The sequence below is a fragment of the Lagenorhynchus albirostris genome, chromosome 19 (genome assembly GCF_949774975.1).
Source record: "Lagenorhynchus albirostris chromosome 19, mLagAlb1.1, whole genome shotgun sequence".
NCBI lineage: Eukaryota > Metazoa > Chordata > Mammalia > Artiodactyla > Delphinidae > Lagenorhynchus > Lagenorhynchus albirostris.
Genome location: NC_083113.1, coordinates 48,231,836 through 48,250,669, shown reverse-complemented (window position 1 = coordinate 48,250,669; position 18,834 = coordinate 48,231,836). Strand labels below are relative to the sequence as shown.

Genomic DNA, 18,834 nt, shown 5'->3' with positions numbered 1-18,834 from the left:
CAGCAACCCCCCTCTCAGGAAGCTGAGTCTTTGTATCTCATCCTCCCTGCTCAGGACTCCATCCTGGGGTAGAGCCCAGGGACTAATTGCTGGAGGCAGCTTGGCCCATGGAGCTTTCTGGAAGGCAGGAGTCTCGGCCAGGCTGTGCAGTCCCCGGAGATGGGCATTGGGAAGGCAGGGTGGGACTGTGGAGATGGTCTTTCTATCCTCCTTGGTTCTTCACTGCACATTTCTGTAAGACCCATTTATCCCGACGATTCCTGTACTCTCTGTCATAGATGGGCCTGGAGCAGGCATCTATTGCCCCCAAAGCACTGGGTTTAGGGGAGAAGCAGACAGAATTACAACAGTTCATTTCCCATTTTATCCTCCCACAGTCAGACCTATAGCCTCCGCCATCAGTCACGGCACTACGTGTCGGTCACGCACAACCCCGGTTCACATCATCCTCTCCCAGGTCCCATATCTTGATGTTTCTTTCCCTCTGGAGTTTCTACAAGGCTAGTCTTTGGGAAGGCAGCTGGTAGTCCACACTCACCGGGCATCTGGGAAGGAATGGCATTGGCCTCCCTGCTGCATTTCCCTTTCAGTATTCTTCCTAATATCTTTCCCTTCCTGGTGGAATTTTAGGTGTTCTGATAGTGGGTCATAATATGTTGAAATTAAGGTTACACATACCATTTAATTACTAAGGACACGGAAGAAAGCCCCCAGATAGCGGAACCTGATTTGGAGAATGAACATGTGAAAGGGAGAAAAGAAAAATGAGAGAGAAGCGTTGGGCAGAGGAGTGGAGTCACAAAGTAAAGTGTTTAAAATATTATTTAAAGCCCAGTGTTTTAAGGAACACTGGAGGTTTGGGGTGGGGGAACCCCTCAAACTTGGAGAGGAAAGTACAAGCATTTTATATCTACATCAAAACCATTTACATGCAAATGAATGTGGGATGTGATGCGTATAAAAATGCAGTAGCAAACACAAGCCTGGTTAAGTTACTTTTTCACTCACTAGCGAGACCTGCCTTCACCTCTGCCAACCATTTTGCCAACCCTCCCCCTGGAGTCTGAAAACCGCAATCCCGGGATAAGATCGCCACCTCGTGGCCCATATGAAAACTGCAAGTCTGTGCCTGGCTTCTGACTTAGAAATGTAATGTGAGCCCAATGGGTGATTTTAGATGATCTCATAGACTTTCTAAAAAAAAATTAAAAGAAATAGGTGAATTAATTTTACGTATATATTTTATTTAACTCAGTATATCCAATTATTATCATTTCAACATGTTTTAAAATTATTAATGGTATATTTTACATTCTTTTTCTCATACTAGGTCTTTGAAGTCCAGTGTGTAACTTGCACTTACAGCACATCTCAATTAGGATGCTAAATTTTCATCAGGAATACTTGATCTGTATTTAAATTTCATAAAATATTGCAGTTGAAAAAGTAGACTTGCATACCCAAGTGGTTTCCAATTAGGCGTTACACTGAAAAGTATAGTTAAAAAATTCCATGATTAATTGAGAGTCTGTCTCCGTTTGCAAACAGACCCTCTGTAAGGCAGGGTGTGCTTAATGGGCCCTGCTGAGGCTGCCCCATACAGTATTCTTTTTTTTTTTACTATTTATTTGTTTATTTTAAATTTTTTAAATTGAAGTATAGTTGATTTACAATATTGTGTTAATTTCTGCTGTACAGCAAAGTGATTCAGTTATACATATATATATTCTTTTTCATATTCTTTTCCATTATGGTTTATCACAGGATATTGAATATAGTTCCCTGTGCTCTACAGTAGGACCTTGTTGTTTATCCATCCTATATATAATAGTTTGAACCTGCTAACCCTAAACTCTCACTCCATCCCTCCCCCAACCCCTCCCCCTTGGCAACCACCAGTCTGTTCTCTATGTCTGTGATTCTGTTTCTGTTTCATACATAGGTTCATTTGTGTCATATTTTAGATTCCACATATAAGTGATAGCATATGGCATTTGTGTTTCTCTTTCTGACTTACTTCACTTGGCCCATCCAGTGTTCCTATTCTTCCTTAGGCACAATTAGGGCATATGGCCAACCTTCTCTGTCCACAGATCACCTAGCTTCCTATTTAACTGAAATGTCTGGACCGATCAGAAAAGGATGGTCATCGTTCACATCTGGAGAGTGTCACATCGTTCACCAGTCACTTATCAGCCGACATCTGTACCCACAGCTAGCGGACACAGTGATGAGCTGCCCAGACCCCCTGCAGCGCTGACCCACACCCCAGCTGCAGGGAGTGTTGCCCACAGACAGCCCTCAGCTGTCAGCCCTCTCTGGCAATTTCCTCAGCTGCAGAGAATCTTCCTGACCAAGGTCATGTGGCCTTTCTGGGCGGCCCACATCCCTGATTGGTCAGCTGGCTTTTAAAGGCCCATCCCTTCCCTTCCTAGGTGTTGATCCTGGAAGCACTCCCTGATTCACTTCCTGGTGCTGACCTTCATCTCAGAGTCTGCTCCCCGGAAGCTCGAATTGTGACTCTTGGTACCAGGAGTGGGTGGACTCCAGAAAGCAGGCGTTAGGACGGGATTCTGGAGTTGGACCGCTCTCTGCCGGCTGTGGCCGTGAGGACACCTTCCCCCTTGGTAGGGGCGGCACCGCCCGCGGCACAAGGTAACGATGAAATTGTTCAGACTTCCACCCCTGACAAACTGGGATGGTCGTCTGGTGGGAGAGAATTCACGAGTGGGTTTTCCCATATGTCAGGAGTTGGTGAAATACGGGGGGTGGAGGGAGAAACTGTAAGGCTGGTGAAACGGCGTAGCTGTTGCTAAGCAAAATTCAGGCTTCAGAAAAAGGAAAGGAAAAGCTGAGAGTGATTCATAGCCCATTAAAAGCTAGGTGTGAAGGCCAGAGAGCCTCCCTGGGAGCACAGACAGAGCTGCCCAACCTCCGCGGCTCCCTGGTGAGAAAGCTGAGCACAGGGCCCAGGGTGTAGTCGTAGAGCAGCGTAAACGGTCAAGCTAGGCGGGTCTGCCAGGCCAGGGTCAGGGCCCTGCAGGACCGCAGGCTCCTCCGCACAGGCCCCACCTCCACTCCTGGAGGTGTGCTGGGCCGGATAAGAGAGGAAAGAACCCGTGTCTCAAGGGCGCTGCAGGACCTCGCCAGCAAGGCCAGGTGAGCCCTGGATCCAGTGGGGTCAGAACATAAAATCAGATAAGGGAGAGATTACTGATTTGGGAGCCCTCTCCCAGGACACAGGATTTAACACCCTCGCCAGGTCCCCCAGGGATGGTTGCCCACTTGCTGCCTGGATGGCTCCTAGAAGCCAGAAACCAGCCCTGGACCCCACTAAATGAGGGCCACATGCCAGAATGACCAGGTCAGACGGTGGAAGAAGGGATTTAAGGCTGAGAGAAGCGGGCGTGGTGGGGTGGCCGTGCTGTGTAAAGCAGGATGCCCAGTGGCTGGCTTCCACGGGAAGGCCCGGAAGGCGCACCAGAGTAGGAAGGAATGTGCTGGAGGGAGGGGCACCAGGCTGGCTGAGAAGTTCACCCCCCGGTGCCCTCTTTAGGCCAGCCTGGGCGGTAGGAGACGCTGCTACGAGCAGCTGCCAGGAGGATGCAGTTACCGTGATGGTGGCAGGGCGGGACGGGCAGCTGGGTCCTGGCCCGCAGAGTGATGGAGTTGGTTAGGAGGGCCTAATACATGGGCCGAATACATGGACCGCTACCGGGGGTCCTGCTCAATCTGTGTGATCGAAAGAAATCAAGGACGGGCGACCAGCAGGCTAAGTGGCCTCAGTAAACAACTTGGCATTCTGCGGCACCTCCAACTTGCCTCAGGCCTCCTTTGCCTCAACCAGAGTTAGATGCTTCCTCCTCCGAGGTCTCACAAGCCTTGTATTCCCCTCTGCTAGAAACTAATTATGCTCCACTGGATTCACCTGTTTACTAGACTAGACTGTGGGCTTTATGAGGCAGGAGCCGTTCCTCTGCTTACGCCACAAAGCAGTGCTGCTAATCACGAAGGAGGTTCCCGCAGTGGGTCTCCAGCCCAGCTGCGGCAGCATCACGTGGGGGTGGGCTGACTCTTTACCTCGTCGTGCAACTGGCAACGTGTTTATGTGACGTAGTTGTCTTTGAAGTGGGTGTCTCAGCAATCAAGAGTTTATCAGGCAGTTGCTTTAAAATTAAAAAAACCCAACCAGGGCTTCCCTGGTGGCGCAGTGGTTGAGAGTCTGCCTGCCAATGCAGGGGACACGGGTTCGTGCCCCGGTCCGGGAAGATCCCACATGCTGTGGAGCGGCTAGGCCCGTGAGCCACAACTACTGAGCCTGCGCGTCTGGAGCTTGTGCTCCACAACAAGAGAGGCCGCGGCAGTGAGAGGCCCGCGGCAGTGAGAGGCCCGCGGCAGTGAGAGGCCCGCGCACCGCGGTGAAGAGTGGCCCCCGCTCGCCGCAACTAGAGAAAGCCCACGCACAGAAAAGAAAACCCAGCACAGCCAAAAATAAATAAATAAATGAAATTAAAAAAAAAAAAACCCAACCAAACAGGGACTTCCCTGGCAGTCCCGTAGTTAAGACTCCATGCTGCCAACACAGGGGGCTTGAGTTCGATCCCCGGTCGGGGAACTGAGATCCCACATGCCTCACAGTGCGGCCAAAAGATTAAAACAAAACAAAACACCTCACTGTCTGGCACTTACACTACAATCCACCCTGTGATGCTGAAGCATCAGAGTCAGTGGTAAAAGGACACTAACAGCCTGGGTAGCAGATAAGTTAGAAGTCAGGGGGAGGGCCCATTGTAACCTATGAAGTACACCTCTAAATCCTAAATGTACAAATCCTATAATAACATACAGTCTGCGATGTTGTTCGTAGCTATTGTCGCAAACTTAAAGCGTCCAGCCATGAAAATAGGTCAGTGATCTCGGGGACTCTGGGAATCTGTTCGAAGATTTGGGTAATATTTCAACATCTGGGCAAGTGAAATGGTGAGGTCTCTGACGTGGTGGTGTGTCCCTGGGGTGTCATCTCTGGTGCAAGAGGTATAGGCATCTCCAGTGGCAAACTTGGGCTGGGGCCATGTCGTCTGAGATGGTGTCCTCTCCAGCGATGAATCCATCTCAGAGGTGAGGTGCTGTGGAGAGGCAGTCACCCCGGCGACCCTCCCATGTGGCTGTCGGTTGGGGTACTGGTCATGGGCTGGTCGTAGGCTACCCTGATGTGACTCGGAGGTTTCCCTGAGGACTGAGCTGCCTATCTGCTACTGCTCCCTAGTGAACCTAACTGTGAAGGGGTCTTCAGGGGCACATTCGGCCATGGCATAGGCAGCTGCCCTTTCATCTCCCAAGGAGCTCATCCAAAGCATGAGAAGATCCTGCGCACATTTATATTCCAGGCTAGAGAGGATCTTAGGAATGCTATTTCCTGGGACCGATCTGTGAGGGCAGAGGAGAGACCATGAGATCACAGTTCCCATAACCAGAGGGGTTTTATATACAGGCAATAGCAGGGCCAGCTGGTAGCAATATTCCATGTATAGGAAACCGGAGGCGAGTGTCATTCAGACACTGCTCCCAGAGGACCAGTTGCCTATAAAGGGATTCCATCCCTTGCCCCAGGCTGGGTGGCCTAGTGGCCTGAGCCCTTCTCAGTAGGGCTCTCCAACACTTCCTGCTTCTCCACCAGGTGGTGCAATTGCAAGCGGGAGTGGTACGTTCCAGCATTGGATCTGCACGATGGTTGGCCCGAGTAACCTGTCTACAAGTAACCCCATCACCCGGGCCAGTGCAAAGTCATAAGAATAGTCACAGCCACTGATGCTTGATGCACTTGGGCGGGCGGGGTGGAGGTTCCGTGGCTGAGCTATCTGTATATTGATGAACGGCTGAGTGGTGATGCTTGGGGAGAAAGCTGTGGGTTACGGTGTCTAGCATGGGGGTACGGCCATGACGTGTAGCTTTCTCACCATATTCTCGTCTCCAAGTTGGGCTCAAATCTACCGAGCAGAGAGTTTCTTTCCCTCTTTCAGACACCCAAACTGTGCCAGGGATTGGCCTCAGGCAATGAGTTCTACTTCCTGTGAATTAGTAGGAGATCTCATTTCATCTGCCAGCCCTTGCAGCCTCTATAAACAGGGAGAGCGACCAGCATGGGGGTGACCCCTCCATTGTCAGGGCTTTAGAAGAAATGATTTCGCACTAACTTGCTGGGCTTCTGGCCTGGGGGACACGCACTGATGAGGGGTCACATGGGACTACCTGCCCTCGGTCAGGTCACCAGCGTGAAGCAAATGATGTAATGATGGAAAAACCCTAGTGGAAGGGGGGAGTAGACTCAGAGGACAGAATAAAAAGGACCCTGTTTTGGAGGGTGAAAGCTTGAGGATTGCCGGAGATGACTGAAAGTGGAACTTCGGGGTGGGGGGTGGATAGTAATTGTTATGTGGGATAAGAAGGCCCCGGGGGTGAGAATCAAGCAAGATGGGGCCCTAGCTTCATCCATTTCAGGGACCCCTTGCTTGTAAGGAGAGGCTCTTTAAGGAGGCCATTTTGGGAATTCCCTGGCAGTCCAGTGGTTAGGGCTCGGGGCTTCACTACTGTCCCGGATTCGATCCCTGGTCGGGGAACTAAGATCCGCAAAGCTGTTCGGCATGGCTCAGCACTGCCAAAAAAAGGAAGAAAATATGCTGTTCTCGTGCTTGGTGAGGCCAGCAAAGTGGGTGCCCGGGTCAGAGTCAGTAATGTCTAGTGATGCAAAGGGCACAAGCCAAATGTAGTCAGGAAAGGCCTGTTTGAGGAGGAACCCTGGGCGGGGGTCGAGCAGAGGGGTCCTGCATGTCAGCAGCGATGAGTGTGTCGACAGGTGGGGGCAGCGGCCGAGGAAATCAACCTGCCCGAGGGAGTGGTGGGTCTCCCCGGGGAACATGTCCCCATCCTCCATAATGGGAACAGAATAGAACTGGTGAGTAGGTTGACGACTACTGAGGATGCTTCCTGGACCCGTTGTATGTCCTCAGTGAGTTCTATGATATTAGGAGTTGAAGCCTTAAGCGGGGAGAACCTGAGCATTGAGGTTTCCATTGTCAAGGGTGAGGGGCCATCATTAGTGGCTGGCTTAAGTACCAGCCTCATGGGGCTATTGCAAAGGAGACTGTGGGCCGAATGACTCTCAGCTGAAGCATATCTTTATTTTATGTATGTATTTATTTATTTTTATTTTTGGCTGCGTTGGGTCTTCGTTGCTGCACGCGGGCTTTCTCTAGTTGCGGCGAGCCGGGGCTACTCTTTGTTGCGGTGCGTGGACTTCTCATTGCGGTGGCTTCTCTTGTTGCAGAGCACGGGCTCTAGGCGTGTGGGCTTCAGTAGTTGTGGCATGCAGGCTCAGTAGTTGTGGCACACGGGCTTAGTTGCTCCGCGGCACGTGGGATCTTCTTGGACCAGGGATCGAACCCGTGTGGCCTGCATTGGCAGGCGGATTCTTAACCACTGAGCCACCAGCGATGTCCTATGTATTTATTTTAAAATATTTGTTTATTTGGCTGTGTCGGGTCTTAGTTGAGGCATGCGGGATCTTCACTGCAATGTGCGGGATCTTTAGTTGCAGCATGCTAATTCTTAGTTGCGGCATGTGGGATCTAGTTCCCTGACCAGGGATCAAACCCAGACCCCCTGCATTGGGAGCTCGGAGTCTTAGCCACTGGACCACCAGGGAAGTCCCTCAAGCATATCTTTAATCATAGGACATGGGCCTTCAGTGCCCTGTTTACATCAGTATTGGGGAATGTTTACCATCTTGACCCAGAGAAAGAGTCACCGGTGCCCAATTGGCGAGTCCTACCAGCGAAGCCAAGAGCTTGGGCTTAGTCCATGGGGCATGGTGTTGTGTCAATGGATCCATGCCTGCAATAGGAAAAGAAAAAAACAGGGGGGCACCACCAGAGGTAGCTAGCTGTTTGAGATGAATGGTCCCAATAGTTACATCCGAATGGGTTTTTACACCTTTGATTGATTTATAGGGAAAGGACTTCCTTTTAGGGAATTTAGAGGAATTGCCTCAAATGACAGTGACTTGGGCCCCAGAGCCTAATAGGGCCAAAAAGGACTAAATTTTTATTGTCCCAAATGGACCACCAGAGTGGTATAAGGATGATTGTCCTCAGGAGGTGGGACAAGCCTCAGGGAGCTGCCAGTTTTCTAGGGTAGGGGCTTAGGTGGCTGCCAGCCCTGGAGGTTAGGGAAGCAGGCAGAGGGAGCATCGGGGACAGGCTCGGGGTCAGGAGGTGTCTGTGTGGCAGGAAGGTGGACAGCAGAGGGAGGCTGTAGCTGGAGAATGCAGGTTTCAGGGCCTGGAGTTGAGACTGGCTACCCAGAGGTCAAGTGGCCAGGACCCCTGGGTTTTTGGAACTCCCAGTAGAGGCTTCCCTAAGTAGTCCCATAAGTATTCCCATAAGAGGCAACTTATTGTCTAAGTTGGGGGTTTGTTGAAGAGGGAGTGAGGAATCTTTTTTGTTGAGGGAAATTTGTTCAAGGGAGACCCTTCCAGGGCAACCGGAGTAGAGGGCCATGAGTCTGTAACCTAAAACAGTAAAACAGCCTAGCAAAATTTGTTTATTCGAGAACAGCAAAGAATTGCGATTTGGGACATGCACCTCGGGCAAACCACATGGAAGTCCAGTAAAACAAAGGAGAGGAACCTCTTTCCTAGAGAAGGGGAAGTTGGGAGGGGCTGTTATAAACCAAAGTCCATTGGGGGAAACTGGGAGTTTGAAGTATAGGGGCTTTTCATGGTTGAGTGGTGACAGTCTCTCATTGGCTGAGTTGCTGCCAGGCAAGGAGAAAATCTTCCTCCTCCTGGAAATGGTGCTGTCACTTCCTGTGGGAGATGCCAAGTAAGGGTCTTCCTGTCAAGGTCTGGGTTGATGGTGGAGTGGTATATGGGGGAGAGCTCCCTCTGCTGGCCTCTTGGCTCCATTTCACAAGTCTGAAGTATCTGAGCTCCTGGGTGGGAATCTCCTCCATGTCCAGCAACCATGTCAGCGCCCTCCAGTACCTTTTGGATGGTTTCAGCAGCTCCAATAAAATGTACTCCTGCCACCCTGTAACAAGGGGGAGTGCCACGTGAAAAGAATTCTCTGGACTCAGGGTCAAATTGGGACTCTTCAGGGTTGGAAATGAAGGGGTCATTTGGGTCACTATGGCCATGGAAATAATAAACCCATTTGTGATGTTGTGACTGATAATAAGAAACAAATATTTGCTCTTCATCCCGATTTCTAGCACAGAGCTCCTAAGACTCTTAGAATTTCTGAAGTGATGAGAGTCATAAAGGTGTCTTTTTTATGTTAATAAGGTGACTTTTGGAACTCACCTAAGGTTGGGAGCTGGTTGCTGGAGAAGCCAATCATGTGATTAGAGGGATCTGACCTCCAGGGAGGTTGAATCAATCATGAAGCAACCATAAAACCCCAAAAGGACGGGGTTTGGAGCGCTTCTGGGCTGGGGAACACGTGGAGATTCAGGGGGAGTGGTACACCTGGAAAGAGCGTGTATACTCTGTGCCCTTCCCCATACCTTGCCCTGTGCATCTCTTCCATCTGGCTGTTCCTGAGTTATATTCATTCATTCACTCATTTATTTATTTATTTATTTTTGGCTGCATTGGGTCTTCATTGCTGCATGTGGGCTTTCTCTAGTTGCGGCAAGCGGGGGCTACTCTTCATTGCAGTGCTCAGGTTTCTCATTGTGGTGGCTTCGCTTGTTGTGGAGCACGGGCTCTAGGTGCGTGGGCTTCAGTAGTTGTGGCGTGCAGGCTCAGTAGTTGTGGCACACAGGCTTAGTTGCTCCGTGGCATGTAGGATCTACCTGGACCAGGGCTCGAACCTGTGTCCCCTGCATTGGCAGACGGATTCTTAACCACTGCACTGCCAGGGAAGCCCGGCAGGCGGATTCTTAACCACTGTGCCACCAGAGAAGTCCTCTGAGTTATATTCTTTTTAAAAAAAATTTATTTTATTAAAGTATAGTTGATTTACAATGATGTGTTTATTTCTACTGTATAGCCAAGTGATTCTGTTATACATACGTATATATATATATATATATATATACACAAATTCTTGTTCATATTCTTTTTCATTATGGTTTATCACAGGATATTGAATATAGTTCCCTGTGCTATGCAGTAGGAACTTGTTTATGTATTCTCTATATAATGGTTTGCATCTGCTAATCCCAAACTCCCAGTCCATCCCTCCCCCCACTGCCTTGGCAACCACAAGTCTGTTCTCTGTGTCTGTGATTCAGCTTCTGTTTAGTAGATAAGTTCATTCGTGTCATATTTTAGATTTCACGTATAAGTGATATCATCTGGTATTTGTCTTTCTCTTTCTGACTGACTTCAGAAAGTAATCTCTAGGTCCATCTACATCGCTGCAAATGGCATTATTTCATTCTTTTTTATGGCTGAGTAATATTCCATTGTATATATGTACCACACTTCTTTATCCGTTCATCTGTCAGTGGACATTTAGGTTGTTTCCATGTCTTGGCTGTTGTAAATAGTGCTGCAATGAACATTGGGGTGAATGTATCTTTTTGAAGTATGGTTCTCTCTGGATATATGCCCAGGAGTGGGGTTGCTGGATCATATGGCAACTATAGTTTTAGTTTTTTGAGGAACCTCCATACTGTTCTCCATAGTGGCTGCACCAATTTACATTCCCACCAACAGTGTAGGAGGGCTCCCTTTTCTCTACATCCTCTCCAGCATTTGTTATTTGTAGACTTTTTGATGATGGCCATTCTGACCCATGTGAGGTGGTACCTCATTGTAGTTTGTTTTTTATAAATTTATTTATTTATTTTTGGCTTAGTTGGGTCTTTTTTGCTAGGCGCGGGCTTCCTCTAGTTGTGGCGAGCAGTGGCCACTCCTTGTTGTGGTGGACGGGCTTCTCACTGCCGTGGCCTCTCCCGTTGTGGAGCACGGGCTCTAGGCATGTGGGCTTCAATAGTTGTGGCACACAGGCTCAGTAGTTGTGGCTTACGGGCTCTAGAGCGCAGGCTTAGTAGTTGTGGCTCACGGGCTTAGTTGCTCTGCGGCATGTGGGATCCTCCCTTACCAGGGCCCGAACCCGTGTCCTCTGCATCGGCAGGCGGACTCTCAACCCCTGCGCCACCAGGGAAGCCCCTCATTGTAGTTTTGATTTGCATTTCTCTAATAATTAGTGATGTTGAGCATCTTTTCATGTGCCTGTTGGCTGTATGTAAGTCTCCTTTGGAGAAATGTCTATTTAGGTCTTCTGTCCGTTTTTTGATTGGGTTGTTTGTTTTTGATATTGAGCTGTATGAACTGTATGAGCTGTTTGTATATTTTGGAAATTAAGCCCTTGTCAATCGCATCATTTGTAAATATTTTCTCCCATTCTGTGGGTTGTCTTTTCATTTTGTTTATAGTTTCCTTTGCTGTACAAAAGCTTGTAAGTTTAACTAGGTTCCATCTGTTTATTTTTGCTTTTATTTCTATTGCCTTGAGAGACTGACCTAAGAAAACATTGCTACGATTTATGTCAGAAAATGTTTTGCCTATGTTCTTTTCTAGAAGTTTTATAGTATCCAGTCTTACATTTAAGTCTTTAAGCCATTTCGAGTTTATTTTTGTGTATGATGTGAGAGAGTGTTCTAACTTCATTGATTTACATGTGGCTGTCCAGCTTTTCCAACACCACTTGCTGAAGAGACTGTCTTTTCTCCATTATGTATTCTTGCCTCCTTTGTTGCAGATTAATTGACTGTAGGTGTGTGGGTTTATTTCTGGGCTCTCAACTGACTACTGTTCTGTTCCACCTGACTTATATTCTTATATAATACATCCAGTGAGTAAAAATGAGTTTCTGGAGTTCTGAGAGCCACTCTAGCAAATTAATTGAACCCAAGGAGGGGGTCGTGGGAACCTCTGATTTGTAGCTGGTTGGTCAGAAGCACAGGTAACAACGTGGACCTGTGACTGGAGTGTGAAATGAGTCGGGGTGCTGTCTGGTAGGACTGAAGCCTTAAAATGCAGAATCTGAGGCTACCTCTGCTACCAAACTCGGGTCCAGCTGCCACTGCTTGAAAATCAATACTCAGGAGGCAAGTGTTAGGAGAAATGAAAAATGTTCCTTTTCCTAATGTTCCTAATCAGAAAGCTAGCATTCTGGAGAGAAGGCAGACTCGTGTCCCAAATCTAACTCTGACGATTATGCTTGGCCATAGAAGTTTGTTGTCTTGTTTAACAGGTATAATAGGTAAAAATCTTTGTTTACTGATTTAAATTCTCTTAAAATATAAAAAATAGAATGGTTTCCTGAATTACAGCTTTTGGCCATAAGTAAAGGTCAACACAGAGAACAATAAGCCCAAACTTTCTGTAGCAACTTTTATTTTCCCCTAAAAAGAGAGTCCATTTTCATACAGAGACATTCATTTAGATGAGACACACATTAGGTTTTTTCCAAAGTGCCCAAACTCACATAATTCCTGTAACTGCAGATGAGAATTATAATGAGAAGCATGCATTAACTTAAAAATACTGCAGGTGATGGCAAATCCTGAAGAGTTCCCGGTTTCTGTGACAGGGTAAGAATTCGACTAGTACATACTTGAACTAAAATCCAGGCAAAAATGCTCTAAAACTTCAGCTACTGGTTTGTAATTCATTAACATATTGTAAGACTGTTATTCAGATCCAGATATGTGGTAATAAGACCTGAGAGTGTTTTGTAAAAGTTTATTTTAAAAATCCCCAGATAAACTTAATTTGCTAATTTTCCATTCTATTATCTGTATTTTTCTTTGTTTCATCTGTCTCCTTTTCTTTCCACAAATTCCCAAGGACAATCCCTAAAAAAAGTATTAGTCCTATTGTTCTGTTGGAGGTGAATTTATCCCAACACTCCTCAGGTCTGTGCATGCCCAGAGTGTAAATCTGGTGAGCCAGATGGGCTCCTGCTGCAGCAGCCGGAGCAGTGCGGTAGGGCACAGTCTGACCGTTGTTCGCTCCCACCAGGCTCAGCGCCCCCAGCATTGCCACACCGAAGCCACCGAGCCACTGCTTAGTATCTTCACAGAACAGCACTGCCGTGGACTTCAGCACGATCAGAGCATCATCTGTCTTGTCCTGACGAGCATAGATAGTATCTTACCTGAGTGCACATAATCCCAGAAAAATAAAGAGGGAGGCAAACAGGTGGATCACAGGAGCCCTTGATAGCAGACCATCCAAGTAATGCTCCCCGATTAAAAGTCAACCCCAAGGCTAATTGAGGCCAGTATGTAATTCTCTTCATTAGCGGGTAGGTGATGACAAGAAGTAGGGATGCAGCTCCAAGAGCTATACTGTAGTAATTCAGCCACAGAAGAACACCTAGTGCCAAGGTCAGCTGTCCCCCGAGAAAAACAAAGGGTTGAAAAGTTGAAATGTCTCCAGCAGCGATTGGGTGACTTGCTGTTCCTGGAACCTTTTTATCATAGTCCTGGTCCCACATGTCATTAATAGTACAGCCTGCTTCACGCAGCAGAACAGCTCCAGTGCCAGAGAGGGATAACACGTACCAATCCGGAAAACAGCCTGGTTGGGCTGCCAAAGCAGTGCTCCGAGTACATGGCAGGTGCCGCAGCCAGGTTCCGATGGGCTTGTCCAACCGCATGAGGCACAGGTGGGGCTGCAGACGGTGGGGCGCCGATTCACGATCCCCGCCGCTGACAGGCTCAGCGGACGCCCGCCTGGCCCCAGCCCCGCCGAGGGCCGCCAGTCTCCCGTGTGGAGCTCGCGGGCCGCGTGAGCCAAGGCCAGGGAGCGGCCGTGTGAGCCCCATAGCCACGCCTGTGTCCTGGCCCGCGAGCCCCACGCCTCCCGCGCCCAGCATCGGGCCATGGAAGTTTTTAAAGGGAAAAGGGAAACTGGTCTCAGTTACTCATTGAAATAGGGGATCAGACTTGTCACCTTCTCCCACTGCATGCAGGCTTGTCGACCTTTCTTTAGATGCTATCTTGTTCACACAGTTTGTTTGAGAGATTACTGAAGGGGAAGCTAGGGAGGAGATCTGGTCATCTGTTAATTACTTATTCTTCCTTTCTACTTCTTTGATCTATGGAAAGAACCAACAGGTTAGGCACGGTATTGTGTGATCAAAAGTTAGGAAAGTTGGTGGGGCTTCCCTGGTGGCACAGTGGTTAGGAGTCCGCCTGCCGATGTAGGGGATGCGGGTTCATGCCCCGGTCCGGGAAGATCCCGCATGCTGCGGAGTGGCTGGGCCCGTGAGCCATGGCTACTGGGCCTGCGCGTCCGGAGCCTGTGCTCCGGACCAGTGAGAGGCCTGCGTACCGCAAAAAAAAAAAAAAAAAAAAAAAAAAAAGTTAGGAAAGTTGGAGGCGCAGTGGTTAAGAATCCACCTGCCAATGCAGAGGACATGGGTTCCAGCCCTGGTCTGGGAAGATCCCACATGCTGCAGAGCAACTAAGCCTGTGCACCACAACTACTGAGCCCACGTGCCACAACTACTGAACCCGCATGCCTAGAGTCCATGCTCTGCAACAAGAGAAGCCACCGCAATGAGAAGCCCGTGCACCACGACAAAGAGTATCCCCCACTCACCACAACTAGATAAATCCCACGTGCAGCAATGAAGATGCAACGCAGCCAAAAATAAATAAATAAATTTATTTAAAAAAAAAAAACAAAGTTAGGAAAGGTGTGCTTGGGCTGGAGATGAGTAGAGCATGGGGGTGCCTGGCTTACGGTTAGTTAGAATATAGCTTAGCTAAAGTGACAAGACAAAAGGGGCCTCCTGCAGAGAGCTCTTTTTCCTGACAAAAGCTGCTTACATCTCCAGGTAGATGGCCTCAGAATGGAGTTATTTGGTGTGGGGGAAATCTCCTCACATATACAATGAAAATTGGGTGCAAACTCAGGGACCCCCAGGGGCCTGCAGCCAGAGACCCTGGGACCTGGATCCACCCACCAGCAATCCAGTGCTAGCCCCAGGACCCCCACCAGTGGGCCGACACCAGCTCTGGAGCCCCTGCACCCTGCAGCCAGAGATCCCAGGACCTGACTCTGTATGCTGGTGGGCTGGTACTGGCCCTAGGACTTGGTTTCACCCACTGGTGGGTGGGCACCAGCCCCAGGATCACTGCAGCTCTGCAGCTGGCCTTGTCAGGACCCAACTAACATACCAGCCCCAGGGCTCCTTGGGCCCCAGCTGTGCCCACCAGCAAGCGAACAGCAGCTCTGAGACACCTTGCACCCCTCAGCCAGCCACTCCAGTTTCCAGCCCCGCTCAGCAGTGGGCCAAGTCCAGCTTTGGGACATCCCGGAACCTGCAGTCAGCCATGTCGGGAACTGACTCTAACCGCCAGCAGGCTGGCAATGGACCTGGGAGCCCCAGCCCCACAGCTACTCACCCTAGAACCCCATTCTGTCCACCAGTGGGCCAGCAGTAGCCCTGGGACCCCCCTCCCCCAGGCTTCCACCGCCAGCTGCCTGGGACCCAGCCCTGGGAACCATGGCTGGCAGCCTCCGTACAAAGAGGGCCTGACAACCAACTGGACCAGGGGCCAGCCACGCCTAGCAGACCACCCAGATAGTCAACCCACCACAACAGAAGGACCCACGCAGCCCTCGTGGACATAGGGGCACCCCTAGAGCACATAACTCTGGTGACCAGAGGGGAGTGGGCTGCTGGGAGGCTTAGGACATCTCCTACAAAAGGCCACATCTCCAAGGTCAGGAAATAATACCAGTGTACCAGATACACAGAAATAAAAACAGCAAAATTAGGCAAAATGATGTGACAAGAGGAACATGTTCCAAACAAAGGAATAGGATAAAACCCCAGAAGAAGAACTAAAATAAAGCTTGAGCACCGCAATGAAGGGTAGCCCCCACTTGCTGCAACTAGAGAAAGCCCACATGCAGCAACGAAGACCCAATGCAGCCAAAAAAAAAAAAGTTCAAGGTAAGGATCATAAAGATGATCAAAGAACTCGAGAGATGAATGGATGAAAACAGTGAAAAGTTTAACAGAGTTAAAGAGCCTTTATATTTATAAAGGAGAACCAAACAGAGGTAAAGAATACAATAACTGAAATAAAAAATACACTAGAAGGAATCAAAAGTAGATTAGATGACAGAGGAACAGATCAGTGAGCTGGAAGACAGTAATGGAAATCACTGAAGCTGAACAGAAAAAATAAAAAGTGAGGACAGTTTAAGAGAATTTGGGACAACATCAAGCATGCTAAAATTCACATGATAGAGATCCCAGAAGGAGAAGAGAGAGAGAAAGGGACCGAAAATGTGTTTGAAGATAGAGTAACTGAAAACTTTCCTAACCTGGGAAAGGAAACAGACATTCAGGTCCAAGAAGCACAGAGAGTCCCAAACAGAATCAACCCAAAGAGAATCACATCAAGACACACTGTAATTAAAATGGCAAAAATTAAAAACAGAGAATCTGGGCTTCCCTGGTGGCGCAGTGGTTGAGAATCTGCCTGCCAATGCAGGGGACATGGGTTCGAGCCCTGGTCTGGGAAGATCCCACATGCCGCAGAGCAACTAGTCCCATGCGCCACAACTACTGAGCCTGCGCGTCTGGAGCCTGTGCTCCGCAACAAGAGAGGCCATGACAGTGAGAGGCCTGCGCACTGCGATGAAGAGTGGCCCCCACTCGCCGCGACTGGAGAAAGCCCTCACACAGAAACAAAGACCCAACACAGCCAAAAATAAATAAATAAATTACCAAAAGACAACAAAAAAACCCCAGAGAATCTTAAAAGCAGCAAGGGAAAAGCAACAAGTTATGTACAAGGAAACTCCCAGAAAGCTATCAGCTGACTTTCCAGCTGATTGGAGGCAGGAAAAAGGTGAAGTACTGGCTGCTCTGTACAGGCATATCTGAATTACGTGCTTCTTCAGGGGTGCATGTTCAGAACATGGTGGTGTTAGCATGATCCGAGGGTAGAGATTTTGGCCCTGACATCAAAAAGGCATCCATTGGACACTTGTACAGGCCCAGCAGGAGGGTCCATGGTGCCAGTCAGTTTGAACTTGGCAAGACTAACTCCATGTTCCTGAAAAACAAACTAAGTAACGGTTACTATAGTGACCCTTGTGTCACAGGTGTTATCTGTTGGGGGTGGTTAAAGGAGTCTTACCATAAGCTGTGTGTCTAAGCTATGTGAAGATTGGAGGGTATACAATTTGCAGGAACATTTAAGACAAGCTTGATTGGTGAGGGCAGGTTATGGGATGTTACTAAGCAAGTTAGAGTTTAAGGGATCGAACTCTTGACTGCCCTTGGTTTCAACCTCACTGTGGTAGACATTTTCATAGGACATCCTGGTGGACTGGATACTTATTAATAACTAAATGGGATTCTAGTAATGTGCCAGTATCTTTTGACTTTTAAGATTGTTTTGTTATAAAGGATTCATGTTTGAAGACCAAGCGGTGGACTGTGTGAAAGGAAAAGCAAAATGGAGTTGCCATTGCTAAGAGAGCCTGGAGGCCATTAAGGAAGTGTGGCTTATACACATCTCAGCCTGGATGGAATCTGACATTTTGACCACTTACTGTCCTAATGGAGTCATTCAGAACATCTACCAGATACTCAAGATACTTATCAGACCCTTACCCTAAAATAACTCATGATAACCTATCTACTTATTGGACCCGACCCTAAAATAACTTGTGATTCCTTAAGGACAAATGTTTTCCAACTTGTGTCAGAGTTGATCACAATTCTTGCCAGGCAACTTTTAACTTTGTGGCTTTTTGCCTCTGTAAGCCGTGACTCTTCCTGGAAACACTCTTTTGGTTTTACTTGAATCTGTGTCTCCTGAATTGCGATTCTTAGGACGCCCAGTAAACCCGCTTCTTATTTGCAGCCTCCTGCACTATTTCTTGGTTGACAACTGTGAAGCTGTGATTTATAATAAGAAATAAATATTTGATCCTCATCCCCATTTCCGGCACAGAGCTCCTAAGACTTTTTTGTTGTTCTTGTTGTTTTTTAAAAAATTGAAGTGTAGTTGATTTAGTGATACAATATCATGTTAGTTTCAGTTGTAGAGCACAGTGATTATATATATATATATATATATATATATACTTCTTCAGATTCTCTTCCCTTATAGGTTATTACAAAATATTGAGTATAGCTCCCTGTGCTATACAGTAGGTCCTTGTTGGTTATTTTATTTTATTTATTTTTTTGCAGTTCTATAATTTTATTTGACAATCAGCAGTTAGTGTTCATCCACATTAACTGTAGATTTTTCAAAGTGGTGACAGGAACATAGGTAACCAACGTATAGAGCTTGTTTGGTGAATCTTCATCTTCATTGTTTTCTGAACAAAAATATGGAACACTTCACGAATCTGTGGGTCTTCCTTGTGCAGGGGCCATGCTAATCTTCTCTGTATCCTTCCAATTTTAATATATGTGTTGCCAAGGCGAGCACTCTGCTTTATATATAGCAGTGTGTATATGTTAATCCCAACCTCCTAATTTATCCCTCCACCCCACCTCCCTGTCCCCTTTGGTAACCATAAGATTGTTTTCCATGTCTGTGAGTCTCTGTTTTGGAAATAAGTTCATTTGTATTATTATTATTTTTTTTAGATTCCACATATAAGTGATATCATATATATATATTTTAACATCTTTATTGGAGTATAATTGCTTTAAAATGGTGTGTTAGTTTCTGCTTTATAACAAAGTGAATCAGCTATACAGATGTACATATATTCCCATATCTCCTCCCTCTTGCGTCTCCCTCCCACCCTGCCTATCCCACCCCTCTAGG

The 18,834-nt window shown here is 47.8% G+C and overlaps 1 long non-coding RNA gene, 1 other non-coding gene and 1 pseudogene across 3 annotated transcripts in view; 1 reads left to right on the top strand and 2 right to left on the bottom strand.

Moving 5' to 3' along the window:
- Positions 1-2,518: 2,518 nt before the first annotated feature.
- LOC132509947 (uncharacterized) overlaps positions 2,519-18,834 on the top strand; it is a 54,862-nt gene continuing 38,546 nt past the window's right edge. For both annotated transcript variants that reach the window (XR_009537182.1, XR_009537181.1), the window contains exon 1: positions 2,519-2,655. This is a non-coding gene — a long non-coding RNA (uncharacterized LOC132509947). The remainder of the gene's footprint in view (positions 2,656-18,834) is intronic.
- LOC132510082 (4-hydroxybenzoate polyprenyltransferase, mitochondrial-like) lies at positions 12,788-14,067 on the bottom strand (annotated as a pseudogene).
- Positions 18,383-18,489, bottom strand: LOC132510549 (U6 spliceosomal RNA). The gene has a single exon (XR_009537352.1). It is a non-coding gene; the product is annotated as a U6 spliceosomal RNA (small nuclear RNA).